The following is a 25711-nucleotide window of genomic DNA, read 5'->3' on the forward strand; positions in this document are numbered from 1 at the left end:
GCTCAACTGCATGCTCGTCGTCCTCATCGGGGTCTCAACCTGACTACAGTTTGTCATCGTAGCCGACTTGAGTGGGCAAATGCTCACATTCGATGGCTTCTGGCACTTTGGAGAGGTGTTCTCTTCTCGGATGAAACCTGATTTTCTTAAATCTTTGAGTTCAGCTCATGAAAAATGGGGGCAAAACAAGTATTGCGTTTATAATTTTGTTCAGGATAAGTTGTGGTTTTCAAGTGGTTTAGCGGGATTATGGTTGAAGACATCAGCCATAACCTGGGTATTGTTTTTTTCAGCTGGCGGTTGGCTTTCTTATGGGCCACTGAAATGCTTTCAGAAGCAGGGACATCCCCCACCACTTACCGGCCAGAGAAACGATTCAACGGTGCCATCTGCTGGTTGAACAGGCAATCAAAGAGTAGATCCCCTTTTGATCTCCTCTATGGCCGTGCAGGACCGGAGCAACGTCATGACCCCACTTCCGGTCCAGAGTGAAAGTAAAAAAAGTTTTTTTTTTCTTTTTTTCTTTTTTTTTTTTAAAGAAAAAGACCACATTTTTTTTTTTTTGATCTTTTGCTTTTAAAGGTAAAGAAGAGCTTTGGGGTCTTTTTGACCCTAGATATCTCCATAAAGAGGACCTGTCATCCTAATTTCAATGACAAGGGATGTTTACATTCCTTGTCATATAAATAAAAGTCATAAAAATAAATAAATAAAGGGACAGTATAAAAATAAAAAAATAAAAAGTAAAATAAATAAGAAAAAAAAAAATTGAATGCACGCCCATCCCTCTGTGCTTGCGCGCAGAAGCAAACAGATATGTAGGTCGCACACGCATTTGTAAACGATGTTTGCGCCACACATGTAAGGTATCGCCGCAAAAGTTAGAGAGAGAGCAACAATTCTAGGGCTAGATCTTCTCTGTATCTCTAAACAGGTAACCTTTAAAGGCGTTTAAAATGTAGCCTATGTCGATTTTTAAGTACCATAGTTTGTCGCCATTCAACGACCGTGCGTATTTTAAAGCGTGACATGTTAGGTATCTATTTACTTGACGTAACATCATCTTTCATATTATAGAAAAAAAATTTGGGTATATGTTGTGTTTTGTTTTGTTTTAAATTCATTAAATTGTATTTTTTCCCAAAAAATTGCATTTGAAAAACCGCCGTGTAAGTATCATATGACATAAAAATTTGAACCGATCGCCATTTTGTTCCCTAGGGTCTCTTCTAAAAAAAAAAATGTATAATATTTGGGGGTTATAAGTGATTTTCTAGCAAAAAATACTGATTTAAACTTGTAAACAAAAAATGCCAAAAAAAGCCTGGTCTTGAAGTGATGGTATTATACCAAACACCAAAAATGTAATATTTTGTAGCTTACCAATCATTCGATGTGGTTGCTGCATTTGTTTTCTTTTTTTCCCTTCTGTTTTCATCTGAAGATCTGGCCAGTAAAGCCTCGTACACACGCAACGATTGTTGGCCGACCGATCGGCCGTCTTTTGTCCAGTGTTGTTGTGTTGGTTGAAATGTGCTCTAGACTGCACACGAATTTTATCGGCCAACAAAAACCAATTTCAGAAGTGATGTCATGTTCTGGTTTACTTTTCGTGTGTTTTTTCTTCTCTGAGCATGCCCAGTCTTGCTCATCAGATTTTTGTCTGCCGAAATCTGTACTGACTGACGAACAATCGGCAGTTCTGTTATAAAATTTTATAGCATGCACACCAGATTTTGTTCGGCCGAAAAGTCGCAGTCGGTTGTCGGAAGCATCATACTAACAAGCCGACAGACGGCGGATCGGACGTTGGCCGAAAATTCACGGCCAACAATCGTTGCGTGTGTACGAGGCTTAACACGCCTACTGCATTACACCCTGGATGAAGGCGCAACAAAAACCTTTGGACAACATTAATCTGGAGGGAGGGAAGCATTAGATGGACTAGCAGATTTAGATACACTAACAAATGAAAGCAAAAACTTCAACTAACACTTTTTAAGCAGTTATAGCAAAAGGGTTTTACATAAATAAATAAAAGCTGACCATTGTAGGCACCCCTGTCAATGGCTAATGGTTTGTCTCAGCCCCATAACTTTTATATCTGCAGAAGAGCCTATTTTTTTGAAAGACAACAGACTTACTAGCAGAATCAGTAAGTGAAAATAAAAGAATAAAGCCAAAAAGTGAAAACGAATGCAGCCACCACATCTAAGAATTGGTAAGCTGCAATATTATAAATATTTGCTTTTGGGTTTAATATCGCTTAAGGCTGGGGTGCTCCTGGTGGTCTAAATTTAGTGTTACAGCTAGACTGTAGTCAGATTGAGCTCTAATTATTATTTCTGTGTTCGCTTGATTTCCCCTAAGTATAGGATTTTGTTTGCTTCATGCAGGGGAGTATTCATCAGCACACAGAGTAGCAGAAACAATATTACAGAGTTATTAATATGTGGGCTTTAACTAAAGTAATTCAAAACTGGGCATACTTTTTCTATTCTTTTACATAAGTTGTTTACATTTCATATGTTGGTAGAGCAACTCTTTCTCTATAGCAGTGGTCTCCAAACTGTGGTCCTGGGCCAGGAGTGGCCCTTAGGAAAGGGATATGCAGTGTAGTTAGGGTACTATATAACACTATAGTTAGATTCAAAAATCTAGTTTTCGTAGGGATAGCTTTAAGTGTCAGGGTGACCGTAGTGTAGTTTAGGGTGACCTGACTCTGCCATATCAGGGTGACTGTAGTGTAGTTTAGGGTGAACTGACTCTGCCATGTCAGGGTGACCGAACTCTGCCATGTCAGGGTGACCGTAGTGTAGTTTAGGGTGAACTGACTCTGCCATGTCATGGTGACCGTAGTGTAGTTTAGGGTGAACTGACTCTGCCATGTCATGGTGACCGTAGTGTAGTTTAGGGTGAACTGACTCTGCCATGTCAGGGTGACAAACTCTGCCATGTCAGGGTGACCCCACTATGCAGATTCTGAGTTAGGGGTATATATATATATATATATATATATATATATATATACATATATATATATATCAAAAACGACAATTTTCAAGAACTTTTTTTGCCTACTGCATTGTCCCTGGGGCATGACCCATGACCCTAGGCACTTTTTAGGGGCATTTATTGGGTTTTAGGGCTTCAAAATGGTGTTTTTTGATTCCAGAAGTTCGGGTCCCATTGATTTCAATGGGGTTCTGGAATCCGAACCGAACCTCGGGAAATTCGGGTGTTCTGGTCGAACCGAACTTTTCAAAAGTTCGATCATCCCTACTCCTCTATAATAACTCTTCTTCTTCTGTTCATTTCAGTTAAATAATGGATTCCAAGTAGAAGTAATGTGCCACCGTTGAGTTCTTGACGAAGGAGGGGTGTAGGCTGTTCTTCATCTACAGAAGGCTACAGAATGTTTATGGGGATGATACCATTGACAAAAGTCACCTATGACAAGCTTTGACCTTGTCAATGGTGTAATCTCCATAAACATTATGTATACCCCTTGGGATGTTGGACAACCTGCACCCCTTCGTCATCAGGAACTCAATGACGGCATGTTGCTTCTGCTTGGAATCCATTATTTACCTGCAATGAAAAGAGGAAGAAGAGTTACTATAGAACAGGGGTCTCCAAACTTTCTGAGAAAAGGGCCAGTTTACTGTCCATTAAACTTTAGGGGGGCCAAACTGTGGACAGTAGGAGAAGAAAATATCCTGGCGTCAGTGGAAGTAAACAATGCTGCATGATTGGTATAGGGGGGGTGGGGGCGATGGGAATAGTGCACCATCATTGGTGTCAATGGGTGGAATAGTGCCCCATCATTGGTGTCAGTGGGAGGAATAGTGCCTCATTATTGGTGTCCATGGGAAAATTAGTGCCCCATCTTTAGTGTCAATGGATGGGAGGAATAAAGCCTTGTCATTGATGTCAATGGGAGGATTAGTGCCCCATCATTGTGTCAATGGGAGGATTAGTGCCTCATCATTGGTGTCAATGGGAGGATTAGTGCCCCATCATTGGTGTCAATGGGGGGATCAGTGCCCCATCATTGGTGTCAATGGGAGGATTAGTGCCGCATCATTGTGTCAATGGGAGGATTAGTGCCTCATCATTGGTGTCAATGGGAGGATTAGTGCCCCATAATTGGTGTCAATGGGAGGATTAGTGTCCCATCATTGGTGTCAATGAAAGGATTAGTGCTCCATCAGTGGTGTCAATGGGGGGAATAGTGTGCCATCAATGGTGTTACTGGGAGGAATAGTGCCCCATTGTTGATGTCAGTAGCAGCAACTATGTCAGCAACAGTGGAGGAAATAATGCCCCAAGGACCAGATAAAAGTAAGCAAAGGGCTGCATACGGCCCCCAGTTTGGAGACCATTGCTAAAGACTGAGGAAGAGTTACTCTTCCAACACGTGAAGTTCGAATGACCTATGTAAGTGAATAAAAAAGCTATGCCCACTTTTACATTACTTTCGGTACAGCCCCCGAACCTGCAAAAGTATAGACCCTTGTTTTTCATGTATCATTTGTTGCATGTTCGAACAATTATTTTCATATTGACTATGGCAAATCAAGGGTTCATGACAAACATTCAGTAGCGATCTGGTATTGTACAACTAATTTACCATGCTCAGCTGGAAAGTTCTTACTCAGACTGTCGATAGATGTAAATCTGTGCACTGAAGAAGGAACTGCAGGGAGTCCCAATCATACAAAACGATCACTTTCAAAATGATTTGTTAAGGAATATTTTATTGTTCCTTATCCCCGGTAATATCCTGTTTGTTTTTTAATATGTCTGTAAATATTGATCTATTAAAAAAGCCCAAAAAAAAGTTACATAAATCTCACCCGCAGTGTCTGTGCTTTGTTACGTACGTGAAGAACGTGCTGTTTAACGGTGTGAGTAAATGGAAAAAAGAAAATAATTGCTGTATTATTTTATTTTTTCATTTTAGGTTTGTTTCAATAAATATTACACTTGCTGCTTCAATTTAACGTTACTGTTTTGATAATCACTTATAACTCCACACTCTGATGATGGAAATTTTACTTAAACTATAACTTTCTGTATCCAGGTTTGCTGTCTGTGTCCCAGTTAGGGAAATTCACTTTCTATTTGTCCTGTTTATCATCACCGAAAGCAAACGCAAAAGAAAATCCCAAATGTTGGGTTGACACCCAAATAGGAATAGAGGGAAAATTTCCCAATAGGGATATTAGTTTTGGTAACAGCCAGTGATTCTCTCACATTGGAAAGATTTTCTCTTAGTTTTTTTTTTTAAGCTAAAGAAAATCTCCCCAATGGGAAACAGATGGCAAAAAAAAAAAGCTGACTTGGGTTAAAACTAGAGATTGACCGATTATCGGCAAAGCCGATATATCGAGGGCCGATCTGCACTTTCCCCGATATATCGGAATCGGCCCCAGAGGTTACCGATATTGCAGATATTTCAGAAAGTGCTGTACCGGAGTGATGCCTGCAGCTAGAGGCATCACACTGGTACCGATGTCCATAGCTGATGGTTGGCTGTCTTGTAATGACAACCGATGTGGCTGAGAAGCCGCTCAGCTGTCATTACAAGGAGCAGGAGGGGACATCCCCCACTCCCGCCACCTTCCCGGTAGACCCGGGCAACCATCCTGCTGAGCCGCCAAAGAGAAGACCTGATCAGAGCCGAATGCGTCTCCTTGTATGAGCTGAAAGTTTAGAGTAACGGCCAGGTCTTCGTAGATTTGCAGTGATCTGATACTCCTTCCATTTCAATATTATCGCTTGCACAGTGCTCCTTGGGATGTTTAAAGCTTGGGAAATCTTTTTGTATCCAAATCCAGCTTTAAACTTCTCCACAACAGTATCTCGGACCTGCCTGGTGTGTTCCTTGTTCTTCATGATGCTCTCTGCGCTTTAAATGGACCTCTGAGACTATCACAGTGCAGGTGCATTTATAAGGAGACTTGCAAAGTGCAACGTCATTTTGCCTTTAGTAAATCAACCCCAGTGGGATTATTCTATTAGCTGAGTATAAGGAGTTCCTAGCAGGTCATCACAAAAATATGAAGGTTTCATTGCTGACTTACTTCTATAAATGCTTTCCTGGGCTGATGTTGACCCTCTGGCTTCGGCACTTTTTTTTTTTTTCCATAAAAATTTTTATTGAAAAGCAAATTATACAGGATACAGAAAGTCACACAATATCAATGCTAGAAAACATATTTCTCTATATTTTTCTTTTTTTTTTTTTTTCTTCTTCTCTTTCTCCTCCTAACTCTTCATATCAAACAGACAAAAAGGCTTCAAGGATAGAGAAATAAAGGATAAAGAAAGCACAGAAAGGGAAAAGAAAGAAAAGAAAGAGGAAAGAAAAGGGAAGACATCAGTGCGGCTTGAGCCATACTAAAGACCGTGAAGCAATGATTACCTGAGAAAAAGTCTGTGTTACAGCTCAAAATACACTAGCCTGGAAACAAATACCCCTACTGGTTAGGAACAGTCTATACAGGTATAATACTGGTACCATAAAAGCATGTAGCTATTATTGAAACATATAGGTCGTAAGCACATAGGTAGTATCAATGAGGTTTAGCCAGGTTGTTGTGTGTCAGCGGGGAGCTTCTTAAGGAGCCTATGTATGAAGGCAACCTTACTATGGAGCTCTAGAATGTGTGGACTGGCAGTAATCAGTATAAGGATGTTATGGATCCAGTATGGCTCGGAAGGATGTTAAGAATCGGGTGTCCGCCACTCATAGAGAAGGGAAGGAGGGGCTGGGAGGGGAGGGGAGGGAAAAATAAACAGACGGATGATAGGAGTGGGGAGGGAAAAAGGAAAGGAGGGAAAGACACAAGGGGGAAGAAATCGTTGACCTCTGTATATATAAACATAACACCTTGAGCAAGCATGCAGATCAAGAGTTCAGACTGCAAAGACTGCACATCTATTCTTGAATGGCTTGTCACACCACTGAAGGTAGAGAATTAAAATGACAGCCAGGATCCTTACATTTTCAGAAAGAGGTCAAGGTTGCCAGCCTACATTTTCTCTCTAGATATATTCTGGGAAATTCATAAAGAGTCTCTTTGACTCTATATAGGATTTCATCATTCCTTTGTAGCACTATCCCCTTCAGGATTGCTGGTTAATGGGTGTTCTTCAGCACTACCACGATCCTTTGAACTGTCCAGCCCACCTGACACACTAGGTTCAGACATAGTGTATACACCTTTGAGGAACACACTAACGCAGTATAAATGGTTTTCAACTTTAATGAATAAGCAAGTGAAATTATATCAGTCAGCCAAAACCCACAGAAACTATCAGAGTTCAGCAAGACTGACACCAAAAACAACAGATAAACAGAGTATTATAATATCAAGGAACGGTATTATTCACAATCTTCCATATTCTGAAAGTATATAGATATTCTCTACTATAGTAAAGCAATACTCAGGTTAAAGAGAAACTCTAAGCTAATCTATACCATCAGTATCCTAATTAAAGATATGGCAATAGAAACTAGAACATGTCCCCTTTAAGAGCAACTGTGCAACAATGTCCCTCCCCTTAGCAAGGCCTTGCTATGTTCTTCACCGGCAGTTGGAGCTCATATAAAACAATTTCCACTGTGGCCTAATATAACAAAAGGGATCAAGATTATGAATTGTAATCCTAAGGGATCTGATATCTGCTTCAATGTTTGTGTTCAGTGTAAAGATGAAGTGTATACTTGCAGTCTGGACCAGGAACAGGCACCCTCTCACCCTCTCTCATGTGGTCTCCCACGCTCCAGCGTCTGGAAATTCTGCTACCTCAGGATGTTTAGCCGACCTCCACTTTCTCTCTTAGTGATACTGCAAAGACATCTGCATTGCAGTGACAGACATCCGCTCCGCTGAGGCTGAGCTCTGGAAGCGGGTCAGGCCTCGTGCAGTAGGCCGCAATCTGCTGTCTCACACACCACTCAGCAGGCTGATGTGCACTCGATGGATCCCAGGAGCAAGAGAGTTTCTGTCTGTTTGGCAGATAGTTTTATAACCCCTCCCAAAATGTTTCACTCCCTCTTGGCCTCCTGGGAAGGTAGTTTCCTGATCAATCCAGGCACATGATCAGCACTCTGCAAAAGACTACAGTTCCCACAATGCCAATCTTCCAGTTCCTGCAAGATGACAATCCCATCTGAATCCAGCATTAAAGGGGCACAGGAACGATTTAAACAAACAAAAGATAAGTCTGTATATGTAAACATGGTAGTCTGGACCCGGCTACACCTTCACACCACAAATGTTGGTGCAGACAACAATATTAATTTACCTGTTGGAAAGAGGTACATTGATCTATGGTTAGCACTGCATGCGTAAGAGCACTGAGAGCACTGAGATTGGTGTTCATATGGACACTCCATCCCCAGTGCAAATGAGCTCCCTCCTGCAAGACAGTGTGGTGGCGGAGATGTTTTGTGTGGCTGTGTGGGTGAAACCTGATGGAGAAGCTGAGATCCCCATGAGGTCCACTCCCCTTGTGATTGACAGCAGACAGTGGGCAGATTCATAGCCAATCCATAGCCTCTGTCTGATATCAATCATAAGGAGAGACCTGATGGGGAACTTGTCTCTCAGCTTCGCCATCAGGCTCAGCTCAATTCTTTAGCAACAAGTGTCAATGGAAGGGCATGGTAGTGGTGGAAAATAGACCGCCTGCTACACAGCGTTCAGAGAAAGGCACTCTGCCTGTCTCTGTAGTCCAACTTAGAGTTGGTCTTAATTACCTCCTTTTTTATTATCTACAAACTGGAGGTATTTATGTTTGAATGTGGTGCAGCAATTGCGTCCAGGGCCGGTGCTAGACTGTTTTACACCCTAGGCAAGATCAGCTACTTGCGCCCCCCCAAAAAAAATAAAATAAAAAGGGAAGGGGTTAAAAACTGCTCTATGTCATATCCAGTGACCCTGATCTGATGGTTCCTCCATGTAATGCTGTCATACCCAGTGATCCCAATGTTCCTCTATGTAACATCAGGGGTCCCTGATGTTCCTCCATGTTATACCCGGAGACCCTGATGTTTTTCCATGTCACACTTGGGGACCCTGATGTTCCTCCATGTCACACCTGGGGACCTCAATCCCCCCATGGCACACCCAGGGATCCCAATTCCTTATGGCACACCTGGTGAGCCCAAACCCCTGTTACACTTGTGACCCCTCTCCCCCATGTCACACCTGGTGACTCAGATTACCCATGGCATACCTGGTGACCGCAATTCTCTTTCACTCCAGGGATACTCCATGTCACACCCAGGGACCCAGATTCCCTGTTCTGGGGACACTTACTGGGCAGTATGAAGAGAGTGGCCTGCACTCTGCCCTCCTTCACCATGATCCTGCTTATTCCTTCTCCCAGGACTCTCCTCTCCTGGACCACAGTGCTCACCACAGGTCCAACCGGCTCCTGGTGGAGGGAGAAGCAGCAGTCGGAGAGCTCCGCACCTCCTTCATCACCAACATCCTCAGACCATTCCATTGCCTCGTCGCTTCTGCTCCAGTGAAGGTGCCGCCCTCCAGTGCCGAGCTCCGGCTCAGGTTCAGCTCTCCTCCACTCCCTGCTTAATACCGACCCAGGGAAATGAACGGCTGCCCACCAGCTCAGATTAGAGAGTCACTTCCCACCCAGGGATTAGGCCGCTCAGCTCCAGACGAAGAGGATCATTATGCAGCTAGCACTCCGGTGGGCTCCTTTCCTGCCCCTTGGGGTTCCCCCAACAATGGTGGAAAGCCAGGGCCTGGTAATTCTGCCACTGCCCCAGACACCTGGCATCTTCCTCTGTCCCTTCTTCCTCCCCCACTGCCGCCCCTTTCCTCAGCTCACAAGGATCATTCATGATGGAGCGTGAGTGCTGACTCGTGGCTGCGCCCCTAGGTGGCAATGCGCCCTAGGCGGCTGCCTAGTTTGCTAAGTGGAAGCACCGGCCCTGATTGCGTCACTTTGTAAAAATTGTGTTATTAAGAACTAACTGAATCTCCTGTCGGTAAAGCTACCAAAATGGGTGACAAGGATTTTTCAGTCTGGCACAGGCCATTTTAAAGGGTCATACCACTAGAAAAGTGTTGTCAGGGCCTTATTGAATTATCCAAATTTTATCTAAAAACTTAAGCCAACCAAAACATTTTATTTCACCTTAGAGAGAGCAACACACACACACACACAAAAATTCAATTTGAAGCACCCTCCTAGTTAGGTTGCTAGGCTAGGTAGGCACATTTTGTTTTTGTTTTTTACTCCTGTAGTCAGTAGAGCAGTTGTTGATTGGTTTTGGCTGTTCTGTTTTGAGGTCCCAGCTGTGGCATAGCTGGGAGGGGGGCTATTTCTAAAGACCCAATTTTGAAGCTAGTCAAGGGAACCCTCATACAAGGACTTGGTCTGGAGAATTTAATGAAAAGTGGAAGGAGGAATCCGGTGATCCTGTGCCACTGTGAGTTCTGACCTGGGCTCTGAGTTCTAGTGGCTGTATCCCTTGAGTGTAAAAGCCAGTAGTATTCCTGCTGGGAATAGCTTCTAAGAAGGAGGCTCAGTCTCTGCCATTTGTACATGTTCATGAATAGAGACTGCTCAGTGAGACCTGGCAATGTGGAGTTTCCTCCTGCAAAGAATTAGGGATAATAGAGTATCGCAAGTTCTTCATCAATAAAAAAAAAAACTAAAATACATCCCTTAACCACTTTACGACTGCTCACAGTAATATTACTGCGGCAGAGTGGCTCGTTATCGTCTGACGACGTAGTACTACGTCGTCAGACACTCCCCCTTCTGGGCGGCGCTTGCGCGCCGCCGGAGGCTCGCTCCCGCTGTTTTCATTCACAGCGGGAGTCGGGCCAGGGGAGGAGCAGCGGCGATCGCCGCTGCTCTTACCCGATCGTCGGGGATCGAGTCTGGAGGTCCGCCCGCTGTGTGTAAACACAGCGGGCGGATCTCCATAGTGACAGGGAGTGACAGATCGGACTGTTCAGCATAGCTGGACATCCGATCTGTCCATGACTCACTCAGTCACCTCCCCCCCACACGTCGGTAAGCACCAGGCATACATTAACCCCTCCCTCTCCAATAAAATTAACCCCTTCCCTGCCAGTGTCATTTTTACAGTAACAGTGCATATATATAGCACTGATTACTGCAGTAATGTCACTGGTACCCCCAAAAGTGTCAAAAATGTCAGTCAAGGGTCCGATCTGTCCGCCGCAATGTCACAGTCCCGCAAAAAAAATCGCAGATCGCCGCCATTACGCGTTAAAAAAAAAAAAAAAAAATGACAGAAATCTTTCCCTTTGTTAGTAAACGCAATAACTTTTGCGCAAACCAATCAAAATACGCTTATTGTGATTTTTTTTACCAAACATAGGTAGCAGAAAACAAATTGGCCAAAATTTTTTAAAAAAATTGGTTTTTACATCTTTTTTGGGGGGAATTTCATATAAAAAAATGTTAAAAATATTGTTATTTTTTCAAAATAAACGCTCTTTTTTTGTTTATAGCGCAAAAAGTAAAAATCGCACAGGTGATCAAATACCACCAAAAGAAAGCTCTGTTTGTGGGAAAAAAAAGGACGTAAATTTCGTTTGGGTAGGGCGTCGCACGACCGCGCAATTGTCAGTTGAAGTCGCACAGCGCCGAATCGCGAATCGCAAAAAGTGGCCTGGACGGAAGACAGCAAAATCCTCCGGTGGTAAAGTGGTTAAAACAGGGCTCTCCAAACTTTCCAAGCAAAGGACCAGTTTACTGTCTTTCATGCTTTAGGGGGACCGGATAAGAGCAACTGGGATTAGAAAATTCCCCAATGTTATTGGGGGTAAACAATGTGCCATAGTTGGTTTTAGTGGGAGAAATAGTGCCCCATTGTTGGTGTCAGTTGAGGGGATGATGCCCTAAAGGCCGGATGAAGGCAAAGGGTCACATCTGGCCTCCAGGCCACAGTTTGGAGACCATTTCCCTAGACTCAATAATAAGCCAGAATGAGTGGAATGTTGTTGTGTGCCTGGCTGCCTCTGCACTAACGCTGGGGAGAACTAGTTAAAGTACAGCAGCTCCTACGGGGGCACATTTTTTGTAGAGCAAAGAAAGGTTAGAAAGTCTGACAGCGCTGTTGATGCCTTCTTATCCTGGTGATAACTGCACCCTTCAGTCTTGTATGGGCATCACATGGATAGGAAATGAGAGTAAATCTTCCCCACTGAGGTCACAGAAAACAAAAAAATCTGACAGAATTCTGAACTTTTTATCATTCTATTCAATGCACTTGTTTTCTGGAGCTGGGCTCCTAATTATTGCAAACAATGCCCTCAGTTCTTGCACTGTATGAATGTATAATGCTCCTTTTTGTCTTTTCTTGATTGGTAATAAAAAAGGACAAGCCTTGCAAGAAGCCTACACGACTTGGACACTGTTGACTAATTGCAATTTCTCTGGCATTTTCGTTTTTCGTTTGCTTTTTCCTTTTCGCTTTTTTCTTTTATTCTCTTTCTCATTTTTCTAACAAGCACAGGACCTTCACCCTGGGAATACTAAGACTCTGGCCAAAGACGTACATTTCTCTCAATCATTTGGACAGGCTGCACCCATGATACTTTGGGTGGCAAAACAATTAGAGACATCCTACTACATAAACAACCATAATTGTTTTGTGATCATGGGATGCAGTGGGACTTGAAATAGCATTTCTGGGAGAAAAAGGATTTTGATGTTGTATTTACAGTCATCTAAAGTGGTTTTAATTAGTGGGGTATTGTTAAATGCTGGCGCCTAACGGCAAACACAGTATGAAAGCAAATATAAAACCATAAATCTGGGTTGAAAAAGAAAGAACTATTACTTTTTTTTAATGATAACTTTTTTTTTTTTTTTAAACGATAGCTTCTTAAATGAAAGCTATATTCACCCTACTTGTACAGCAGTGTGAGAATGCCAAATGAGAAAAGCATAAACTTTTTGCAAAAGTAATTTACACTCTTAGGTCCATATGTACATCATTAACCTCCTTGGCAGTATTCCCGAGTGTGGCTCAGGGTTAATTTTCAGTACCAAAAGCGGTAACCTCGAGGCACTCTCGGGATTACCGTCCCCAGAATTTTACTCACCTTTCCTGCGCTCCCCCGCCGTCCTCCCCGGCGTCCTCACTGTCTCTCCCCGCTATGTAAATGTGGGGAAAATTTCTGCGCTAGTTATTTAAAAAAAAGAGATATAAATTTTGTGAAAGCAGCACACATAGGACTCAAAGAAAAAATCCCTAAAACAATAATGCAAAAATATGTGTAGCGCTAACAGAAAACCAATTCCTCAAGAAATTTGTGCCGTAATTGTGTACTCATAAGTGCAATAAGACCATAATGAATAAATTAGATTATTAAATCAATAAATCAATAAAAATAAAAAACACATGGTGTAAATTGAAGTAAGTCCATGCAAAAAAAGGAGGAGAATATGCAATCAAACAGTGTCCAAAGTGTTTCAAACACAATATGTGTATAGTGCTGAAGAATTTTCAAGGAACTACAAGTCCCAGCAGGTAAGTCCAACATCCACAGAACCAGGGGTAGGATGAAAGGAAAAGGCCACACCCATGCAGGATCACCAAAGGAGTAAAATAGCAGCTTACCAAAATGAATGGGTCACCCAAATTAATGAATAGACCACTGCAAGCTTGATGGTAATACAATGGAAATCCACCAGGTGTCACTTCACCAATTTTAGACGATTCACAGTCAGCAATCGATAACATATGAGAGATGATAACAGGGACATAGTGTGACTCCGTAAAAGCAATAGATTTATTAAAAATCGTAAGATAAAACACTTACATTTTGGAAGGCATCATACAGCATGTAAAATAGAAAAGATCCAAATATAGCGGCGTCTCCAAGCACACTAACATCGAAAACCCGGCTAGTGGGGGCGTGGTCACGTCACGTCTGATACCACGCGACCGGTTTCGTCATATGTTTGACGTCGTCAGGGGCGTCTCCCCGCTATGTGCATGGCCGATTGCCGGCACTTGCCTTCTGGTTCCCTCCCTGCGAGCGTTGCGACGCAGGGGCGGTGGAACCGGCGGCAAATTCAAAAGTGTAAATACACCAAATGAGATGATACAAAGCTGTGATCCTAACGGATTACACTGTATCATCCCATTTCACCACAGGATTTCACCTGGTGACTTTTCCAGTGCCCTGCCTGTGCTTTTCCAGTTCTTTGTGCCTGGAAAATTTTGAATGACCATGGCGTCCAAAAAGCGTTTTTTTTTTTGCGCAAAAGCGCTTTTAGACGAACTGGAAAACAGTGACAGCAAAACGGAGTTACTTGAAGAACTGAGCAATAGCGATTTGTGGGAAAATTTGTCATCAGGTACAGAAAGTGACGACAGAGACGATTCTTATGTCTCTTTCTGGCACATAGCTTGTGGAATTTGGAAAGAATATCAAATGATTCTTCAGAATTTCCAACGGAGTGATGTGCCAGAAAGAGACATCAGAATCGTCGCTGTCGCCACTTTCCGTACCTGATGACGAATTTTCCCACGAATCGCTCAGTTCTTCAAGTAACTCAGTTTTGCTGTTGCTGTTTTCCAGTTTGTCTAAAATCGTTTTTGTGCAAAAAGAACGCTTTTTGGACGCCATGGTCGTTCTCTATTTTCCAGGCACAAAGAACTGGAAAAGCACAGGCAGGACACTGGAAAAGTCACCAGGTGAACTCCTGTGGTGAAATGGAATGATACAGTGTAATCCATTAGGATCACAGCCACGTCATTTGGTGTATTTACATTTTTGAAATTGCCGCCAGTTCCACCCCCCTGTGTTGCAACGCTCGCAGGGAAGGGAACTGGAAGACAGGTGCCGCCATCGGCCGAGCACACAGCGGGAGGACAGGGGGATGACGGCGGGGGAGGACAGCGGGAGGACGGAGGGGGAGGACAGCAGGAGGATGGCGGGGAAGGACAGCGGAGGAGGAAGGCGGGAGAGGACAGCAGGGGAGGACAGTGGAAGAGGATGGTGGGGAAGGACAGCGGGAGGATGGCGGGGGAGGACAGAGGGGGAGGACAGCGGGAGGATGGCGGGGGAGGACAGAGGGGGAGGACGGCAGGGAATCGCAGGGAAGGGTGAGTTTTAAAATGTAAAACAACAGATTTCCAGGCAAAACAATGTACTGCTTTTAGCACAGAAATCTGAACATAATCAGACCGCCAGGGAGGTTAAGTAAAAGATAAAAAGTAATAATTAATTTTGTCAGGAAAACTCACATAGTAACTTATATAAGTAAGAACATTATTTGATGCCAGCGCCTCCTGGCCCCCTAAAGGGTTTAGGATACCGGGAGGCAGGGCAGGGTTCAATATCATGTGACCATCATGATTGGCTGTCATGATGGTCACATGATCGCAAGTAGCATTCGGGAGCTTTCCGTTATCTGCCGGTAACTATGGTAGCACGCTCTCGGCACAGCTGTATTTACACTTATTCTTGCAAAATTGTGGCTGCTCGGTGCCAAGACCCACCCGCCGAGAGATCACATATTTGCATGCGGCCGGCGCCAAGGGGTCAAGCATGATTTGACATTTCCCCTGAAAAAAAGACCTGACAATGTGTAAAGAAAAGAGCCTCAATAGGCTTTCTTCCCAACCGACTCAGTTTTGCTTAACGGGGGGGGGGGGGGGGGGGGGATCGATCTGCCGATCCCCACTGAGCAGGCTCTCTGTGCTGAGATGGAGCTGTCAGATCCCCTCTCTCCTCTATGGGAGATCGGATGAAAACAGACCACCTGTCCATTTTCATCCAATCCGATCCTCCAGACGGATGGAAAAAATAGGGTTTCCATCCGTCTGGATTTCACAGACAGGATCGGATCGGATAGCAGCGGGTGTCATCACCGCTGACATCCGCTGCCCCATAGGGAGCGTCCGATCCCGTCTGCCTGAAAAACTGACAGGTGGATCTGATCGGAAAGCCTGTAAGAAAGGACCCTAAGGGTGTCTTCCCCTTTGCAGAGATGCAAAAATTCCGGCCTATTTGTCATGAAATAAAACAATGATACATCTGAGCACTTGATTGACACAACAGTCCTCCCAAAGAAGTCAATCAGCTCTCTTCCAGCACGTGATTAGGTTCTGTCTGAGCAATTTGACAAAACATCCTCCCTCGATGAGATGCTAATATGTTGATGAGTGGTACTTCCGATGAGTCCAAATGAACATGCGGTTCCATCCGATCAGCCAGCATCTGCTCTGCGGTTTTAATAAATTTCATGGGGTCGCCAAAACGATGGAGCTAATTACTTCTAATTTCACATCAGTTTACAGATTTCCACACCGACAGGATGTCCCCGGCTAGGCCGGAGCCAGGAGTGAATTTTATCATCCTTATCCCAGCTGGTGCCTGTCAGGAAGGAGAACTCACTAGATGTGCCCGTTTATCTAACGAAAGTCTCTATTTACCTCATACATAAGGATTAGAAAATGTTAAAAAAAAAATAGTGAAACGAGTGTTTGAAAAAAAATATTCAGAATGGAAACTGGAACAAGAAAGTGATTCTAAAACAGCCAAAAAGACTAAACATGACCAAACAGTTTCTTTATCAAAGCAACTTTATTATATTTTTGTATTTATTTTTAATCACTTGACCTCTGGAAGATTTACGACCACGACCAGGCCATGTTTTGCGATACGGCACTACATTACTTTAACCACTTAACGACCAGCCACGTAGACCTATGTCGGCTGACTTTAAGTGGTTATACCGGGATGATGCCTCTAGCTAGAGGCAACATCCCGGTACCGTTTTTTTAGGGCCGTCGATCAGCTTTCCGGCGGTAATGACCAATGCAGCTCGGGAGCCGCTCGATCCTTACTCGATCCTTACTCCTTACTCCAGCGAGCAGGATGGGACGCCCCCCCTCCCGCCGCCCCCCCCCCCTGGGTCTCCCGTCCCACCGGGAGACCCGAGTAACCAGCCGGTGCATCCGCCAGCTGGATGGAGTCCCGATCAAAGCCGGATGCGGTTTCGATCAGGTCTCCGATAACGTAACCCGGAGGCGGCGTCCATGACGTCACCTCCGGGTTACTCGGCTGCTAAAGGCGCCGGATTTAAAAAGTGACTGTATTTAAACATGCCATTTTCAGCGTTTTGAATACATGGAAGTGTAGTGGAGGGGTCTAGGGTCTTGTAGACCCCCGATCCCTCCATAAAGAGTACCTGCCACTGCATTTTGCTGTCACAAGGGATGTTTACATTGCTTGTGACAGCAATAAAAGTGATCAGATTTATTTATTTTTTTTAAACTTGTGCTAAAATGTAAAAAATAAATAAATAAAATAAATAAGAACAAAAAAGAAAAAAAAAAGAAAAAAAAATGTAGCCGCCCCCGTCGCCGTGAGCTCACACACGAAAGAAAACGTATACGGAAATCACGCCACAAATGAAATCGCTGTTCAAACCATGCATGTGAGGTATCGCCGCGGTACCGTTTTTTAGAGCTGGCGGTCGACTTTCCAGTGGTAATGACCAATGCGGGTCGGGAGCCACTCGATCATTACCCCAGAGAGCGGGAGGGGACCACCCCCCTCCCGCCGCCTTCCCGCCGCCTTCCGCGGCTCTACCTGGGGCTCCCGTTCCACCGGGAGTCCCGAGCAAACAGCCGGCTGGATGGAGTCCCGATCAAAGCCGGATGTGGCTTCGATCTGGTCTCCGATGACGTAACCCAGAGGCAGTGTCCATGACGTCACATCCGGGTTACTCGGCTGCTAAAGGCGCAGGATTAAAAAAGTTAATATATTCAAAAATGCAGTTTTCAGCATTTTGAATACATAGAAGTGCAGTGGAGGGGTTTCGGGTCTTTTAGACCCCTGAACCTTCCATAAAGAGTACCTGTCACTGCCTATTGCTGTCACAAGGGATATGTACATTGCTTGCAACAGCAATAAAAGTGATCAGATTTTTTTTTATTTAAAAACCTGTGCTAAAATTAAAAAAAATAAATAAAATAAATAAGAAAAAAAAAGAATTTTTTTTTTTTTTTTTTAGCCAACCCTGTCGCCGTGAGCTTGCACACAAAAGAAAACTGTTCAAACCACACATGTGAGGTATCACCACGATCCCCAGAGCGAGAGCAATAATTTAAAAAAAAGAGCTACACTCTAACTCTAAATGGTAACCGTAAGAAATGTTTAAAACATCGCCTATGGAGATTTTTATTGACTGTAGTTTGTCGCCATCCCGCGGGTGTGCGCAATTTTAAACTGTAACATGTTGGGTATCTATTTACTCGGCGTGACATCATCTTTCACAATATACAAACAAAATGGGCTAACTTTACAGTTTAGTTTTTTTTTAAATGCAGTGAAATGTGATTTTTCCTAATTTTTCCAAAAAAATGGCATTTAAAAGACCGCTGCGCAAATACCGCGTGACAAAAAATATTGCGATGACCGCCATTTTATTCTCCAGAGTCTTTGCTAAAATATATATATCTATATATATCTATATATATATCTATATATATAGATATATATATAGATATACAGTGGGTACGGAAAGTATTCAGACCCCCTTAAATTTTTCACTCTTTGTTATATTGCAGCCATTTGCTAAAATCATTTAAGTTCATTCTTCTTCCTCATAAATGTACACATAGCACCCCATACTGACAGAAAAACACAGAATTGTTGACATTGTTGCAGATTTATTAAAAAAGAAAAACTGAAATATCACATGGTCCTAAGTATTCAGACCCTTTGCTGTGACACTCATATATTTAACTCAGGCGCTTTCCATTTCTTCTGATCATCCTTGAGATGGTTCTACACCTTCATTTGAGTCCAGCTGTGTTTGATTATACTGATTGGACTGGATTAGGAAAGCCACACACCTGTCTATATAAGACCTTCCAGATCACAATGCATGTCAGAGCAAATGAGAATCATGAGGTCAAAGGAACTGCCTGAAGAGCTCAGAGACAGAATTGTGGCAAGGCACAGATCTGGCCAAGGTTACAAAAAGATTTCTGCTGCACTTAAGATTCCTAAGAGCACAGTGGCCTCCATAATCCTCAAATGGAAGACGTTTGGGACGACCAGAACCCTTCCTAGAGCTGGCCGTCCGGCCAAACTGAGCTATCGGGGGAGAAGAGCCTTGGTGAGAGAGGTAAAGAAGAACCCAAAGATCACTGTGGCTGAGCTCCAGAGATGCAGTCAGGAGATGGGAGAAAGTTGTAGAAAGTCAACCATCACTGCAGCCCTCCACCAGTCGGGGCTTTATGGCAGAGTGGCCCGACGGAAGCCTCTCCTCAGTGTAAGACACATGAAAGCCCGCATGGAGTTTGCTAAAAAAAAGACCCGAAGGACTCCAAGATGGTGAGAAATAAGATTCTCTGGTCTGATGAGACCAAAATAGAACTTTTTGGCCTTAATTCTAAGCGGTATGTGTGGAGAAAACCAGGCACTGCTCATCACCTGTCCAATACAGTCCCAACAGTGAAGCATGGTGGTGGCAGCATCATGCTGTGGGGGTGTTTTTCAGCTGCAGGGACAGGACGACTGGTTGCAATCGAGGGAAAGATGAATGTGGCCAAGTACAGGGATATCCTGGACAAAAAACTTCTCCAGAGTGCTCTGGACCTCAGACTGGGCCGAAGGTTTACCTTCCAACAAGACAATGACCCTAAGCACACAGCTAAAATAACGAAGGAGTGGCTTCACAACAACTCCGTGACTGTTCTTGAATGGCCCAGCCAGAGCCCTGACTTAAACCCAATTGAGCATCTCTGGAGAGACCTAAAAATGGCTGTCCACCAACGTTTACCATCCAACCTGACAGAACTGGAGAGGATCTGCAAGGAGGAATGGCAGAGGATCCCCAAATCCAGGTGTGAAAGACTTGTTGCATCTTTCCCAAAAAGACTCCTGGCTGTATTAGATCAAAAGGGGGCTTCTACTAAATACTGAGCAAAGGGTCTGAATACTTAGGACCATGTGATATTTCAGTTTTTCTTTTTTAATAAATCTGCAACAATGTCAACAATTCTGTGTTTTTCTGTCAGTATGGGGTGCTATGTGTACATTCATGAGGAAGAAGAATGAACCTAAATGATTTTAGCAAATGGCTGCAATATAACAAAGAGTGAAAAATTTAAGGGGGTCTGAATACTTTCTGTACCCACTGTATATATAATGTTTGGGGGTTTTAAGTAGTTTTCTAGCAAAAAAATACTGATTTAACTTGTGAACAAAATGTGTCAAAAATGGGCTTGGGGCTAAAGTGCTTAAACTGACAATTGTGCATTCATCAACGTTGTCCCATATAAAATTGATATATTTTTTTTCCACAAATAGAGCTTTCTTTTGTGGTATTTGATCAGCTCAGTGTTTTTTTATTGGATGTGTTTTACAGCAGAAATTAAAACATATTGGGTTTTTTTTTTTTTTCTTCAAAATTGTTGGTCTTTTTTTATTTGTTAATAGCGCAAAAAATAAAAATCGCACAGGTGATCAAATACCACCTAAAGAAATCTCTATTCGGGGGAAAAAAAGGACAAAAAATAGCCTGGTTAGGAAAGGGGTAAAACCTTCCAGAGCTCAAGTGGTTAAGTAATCCATCAGGACTTAAAGTGTTACTAAACCCAGGAGCCTGCAGTCACTTTATCTGGTCTCCCACAGTACACAGAACATGGAAATGCAATTCTTTTAGTAAATATAAACTGCTAAATACCTTTTCTCACCAGCAGTATATAGCAATCTTGTGACTTCTATCAGCACTGGTTAAAGCTTATAGGAGGAGCTTGGCTGTCCTATCAGGACTGGAGAGTGCTGATTGGCCCTGTGCTGATCACATTCATCCTCCCAAGAAAAAAAAAAAAAAAACTCTTTAGCAATACACACCATAATGAGCATGTGCAGCCTGACTCCGTAGCCTCTGTGTTATCAGGAAATTAGTAGGAGTCAGTAGAAGAAGGGGAGGATCAGAGAAGACAGGATCAAACAGCCTTTTTACACAATGCACAGGATTAACCCCTTAGGTTCCACAGTGAGTATAACAAGCATGCTTTACTGTATATACAGACTGATTTTACTGTTGTGGGATTAGTAACACTTTAATGACATGAGTAAAGTTCCACTTTAACCCCTTGCCGCCATATGTACACAGCGGCATCACTGAAGTGGGTCTTCTTCCGTCCTGAGGACAACAACCTGGTACTAGCATGCAGCAAAACCCATCTCCACCATTAGGAGCTCTGGGGAAGAGTGGTTATTGCTTAGACACGGCACCTTGGGTAAGCCTAAAGGGACAGTGTAAAAAAAAAAAAATAAATAAATAAAATATATAAGAAAAACATTTTAAAGAGCCACATCCCTCCATGCTGGCACACCAAATCAAACGCATACGTAAGTTGCGCCCACAAATGTAAACAGTGTTAAATACCCACATGTTAGGTATCATCGTGATTGTTAGAGAGAGAGCGATAATTCTTTTTTTTTTTCCAAATTCAATGTTTATTAGGAGAGGAAAAGGCATACAATACAGGCAAGATCAACAGTACAGGTCCATATACACAACTACTGACATAAATCAACTCAAAAGTGAATGCTAGCAATCGCAGTACATATAACCTCATATCAAGAGGGCAGTGTAGAAAACGTCAGATAAAATAGCTACAGGAAGGTAGGCCCCCGGAGAGGTCCCCCCCCCCACCAGCATCCTTCACATTGCTGGGGTACGGAGGTGGAGTGAAACTACCCGGGCGGACCCACCTCCCCGAAGTCGACCAGGGGGAACCTAAGTATGTATGCCCATGAGAAGAGAAAGAAAAACAAAAGGAAAAATTGAGTGATTTCCATTTTCCTTCCTCTCCCTTTTCTTTTTGACTTAGAAGCTGGGACGAACCCACAGAGTGAGAGGGAAGATGGGTTGGGACAATAGAGGAGGGAAGTAGTAATAAAAGAAAGGGAGAAGGAGGGGATTGGGGGGGGGGGGAGAGATGGCCACCCAGTCCGCTGATAACAAGCTAGACCACCAAGTCTTTGTATTCTGCAGAAAAACTGAACTCATGCCAGTAGTACCATCTTTTGAGGAACTTCTACCTCGTGCCCCGTTCAGCAGCCACAAGATCTTCCATTTCGTTGATACTGGCCACTTTCCGCAGCCACATAGCTACCATGGGAGGTTGTGACTGCTTCCAGAGAAAAGGGATACAGCTCTTTGCTGCCATGAAAAGAAGCGGCAGGATCGATTTTCTGTAGGATGCTCGTGGGAAACTGTTGTGGTGAAGGAAGAAGAGAGCAGGATTCAAAGTGAGAGCATGGTCCGTGAACTTTTGTGCAATGCGCAAGACCTCCGCCCAAAAGGGTTGCAGGCGGCTGCAGGACCAGAAGATGTGGAGAAAAGAGCCCACCTCCTCACCGCATCTCCAGCAGAGGTCAGAGCAGGAAGGGAACATTTTGCGTAACCTGACCGGGGTGTAGTACCACCTGGTCAACAACTTGTATCCCGCTTCCTGATATTTGGAACAGGTGGATGTTTTATAAGTGAAAAAGAAAATACGATCAACCTGGTGGTCTGAGAAAGAGAGGCCCAGGTCACGTTCCCAGCGGGTGAGATACAGGGGTCGGGAGGAAGGCTCAGGTTAGAAGGTGATAGATCAAAGAGATGGTATGTCGCAACGGAGAGTCCGATACACATAGTTCCTCGAAAGGCAGTAGGCGTCTATAAAATGAGGCCGCAGGTGGCAGGGACTGCAGGAAGTGAGCTAGTTGCACTTTCTGCCAGAAAGACAAAGCCGCAAAGGAGCCACTGGAAAAGAGAGTCTGCCGTGAAACCCACCTCCCCCGAACGATGAAGTGTCTGGCCTGGTGGGAACCTCTGGACTTCAAGGTGCGAAAACCCTGATCTAGCAGACCTGGGGAGAAGTTCTGGTTTTCGAGCACCGGGAACAAAGGAGAAGGCAGAGAGGCAATCAAGCCCTCCCTGCATATCCTGTGTCCCAATTTTAGGGTGGCCCCCACAGTCGGGTGGTCTGACACATGTTTCGGTAAGTCGGACGCGCCCCATAGGAGGGATTCCGGAGGAGAGAGCGATAATTCTAGTGAAAAACCTGTTCTGTCACTCTAAACAGATACCTGTTAAAATTTTTAAAGTTTTGCCCATGGAGATTATTAGGTACCATAGTTTGTCGGCATTCCACGAGTGATTGCAATTTTAAAGCGTGATATGTTAGGTATCTATTTACTCGTGTGACATCATTTTTTACATTATACAAAAAAAGTGGGCTAACTTTACTGTTCAGTTTTTTTAACTCATTGAAATGTTTTTTTTTTTTTGTTTTTAAACTGTGTTTGAAAGACCACTGCGCAAGTACAGTGTGCCATTAAATATTGCAACAGCCACCATTTTATTCTCTAGGGTCTCTACTAATATATATAGTTAATGTTTTGGGGTGCTAAGTAATTTTCTAGCAAAAAATACAGATTTTAACTTATAAGCAACTAATGTCAGCAATAGGCCTGGTCTTCAAGTGGTTAAGGACACCGGCAGCTGCCCGATCATTCACAAAAATGTTTCTGCTCCTAGAAACGTTTGAAAACGCCCCTAAACACTGCAAAAAACACTGGCAAATAAACACAAAATATTAGCATTTTTTAACCAGTGTTTTTTCAGCAGTTTTTAATGCATGGAGCCCCAATAATGTGGAGAAATGGAGGATCAGAAAAGTTTGTGTTTTTATCTCCCCTATACCTAAACTAGCAATTACCACCCCAATGCAAAGGATGATTTCTTTCCTGGAGACGGCCATAAATGTTACTAATTATAAGAGAATAGCGCCGCCCAACCACAACAGCTTAATAAAGACCCATATAAAATGTGGCCATATAGGGTACACATCAGGTTTGTGTTATTTTCACCATTTTACCAATTTAGCTCATTCTTGTCGACTTATTTATGGATATGAAACACAAAAAAGGTTTCCAGCTTCCAAATAAACAACAAATACATTACCTGAACAATATGTACTTTGATTGCTGCAAAAAATAGCCCTGTCACATCACAGGCACCATCCGAGCCCTGCTATTTTCAGGAGGAAAGAAGAAAGAAAAATTACCAGTAAAATAACACACAGCTTACATGTCAATTACTGTGCAGTACATTATACAGTATAAAGATTTATGCCAGACGTCCAGTGGTTGTTTTCTGCTGAGGAATCTCTTTTATGCTTCCTACAAAAATATAATTTATTGTGTACTGTACATCCATTCCTCGCATATTGCATAAGGCACTTTGCTTTAAATTGTTTCAAATAACTGCCAACTGCCAATTATGTGTGTTTTTTTCAAGAAATACAAACAACAAATACATAAAAAAGAGAAAATTGATGCCAATGAAAAACAGGTTAACCTCTTCCCGACTGCCCTTACAGTGTGGCCCTCCTATGCAAACCGACGTAGACCTACGTCAGTCACGCACCTGCCGCGCTCCTGCCCCCACTCGGGGGACTCTGGTGCATGGGGCAGGTGGCTCCGATTGCCGCCTGACACCCGCGATCGCTCCCCACTGAGAAAAAGGATGGTCAGCTGTTGTAAACACAGCCGACCATCCTTCTCCCTGGAATGGTCATAGAGCCCCTGTGATCCTTCTACAAAGTATGTAGGATCACAGGTCTCTGTGATCATTTCACAAGCCACGCCCCCCCCCAAAGTTAGAAACATGCCCCTAGGTACACATTTAACCCCTTGATCACCCACAGTTTTAACCCCTTCCCTGCCAGTGTCCTTATTACAGTAACAGTGCATATTTTTAGCACTGATTACTGTAGTAATGTCACTGGTCCCCCCAAAAGTGTAAAAAATTTCAGTTAGGGGTCCGATCTGTCCACAGCAGTGTCGCAGTCCCGCTAAGAATTGCAGATCACCGCCATTACTAGTAAAGAAAAAAACAATAAAATGACATAAATCTTTCCCGTAGTTAGTAGACGTGATAACTTTTGCGCAAACCAATCAAAATACGCTTATTGTGATTTTTTTTTTACCAAAAATTTGTAGCGGAAAACAAACTGGCCTAAAATGTTAAAAAAATTTAGATTTTTACATTTTTTTTTTTTGGGGGGGGGGGGATGTTATATAGCAGAATGTAAAGAATATTGTTTTTTTTTTCCAGACTTGTCGCTCTTTTTTTGTTTATAGCGGGAAACATTAAAAATTGCACAGGTGATTAAATACCACCAAAAGAAAGCTCTGTTTGTGGGAAAAAAAGGACATCATTTTTTTTGTTTTAAGGTACAGCATCTCACAACCGCGCAATTGTGACGCAGTGCCGAATCGCAAAATATGGCCTGTTCATTAACGGGGCAAATCCTACTGGTCCAGAAGTGGTTAATAAAGGCCTGCAGTAAAATGATTGAGCAGTGATGGTGAACCTTTGGCAGGTGTGCCACAGCGGGCACGCAGAGGCCTCTCTGTGGGCACACCAGAGCCGCCGCCACTGCCTGCACTGTGACAAGGGGAGAAGCGAGTGCGGGTTGTCAGTGTATTTCCTCCACTCGCCCACCTTCTTCTGTCAAGCAGAGTGGGACAGGGACAGAGCGGTGCTTGCAGGGATCATCCGCCCACTCTGATTCCTCCTGCCTCTGCATTTGCTGAAGCCAGGGACCAATAAGGAGCCAGGACAAGTGCACCAGGGGACATGTAGT

The 25711-nt window shown here is 43.5% G+C and overlaps 1 long non-coding RNA gene across 1 annotated transcript in view; it reads right to left on the bottom strand.

The window, feature by feature from the left end:
* Window positions 1-25711, bottom strand: part of LOC309564927 — a 1622900-nt gene that overhangs the window by 7456 nt on the left and 1589733 nt on the right. The gene's annotated exons all lie outside the window — the stretch shown is intronic.

This window comes from Pelophylax lessonae (genome assembly GCF_965119305.1).
Source record: "Pelophylax lessonae genome assembly, chromosome: 10".
NCBI lineage: Eukaryota > Metazoa > Chordata > Amphibia > Anura > Ranidae > Pelophylax > Pelophylax lessonae.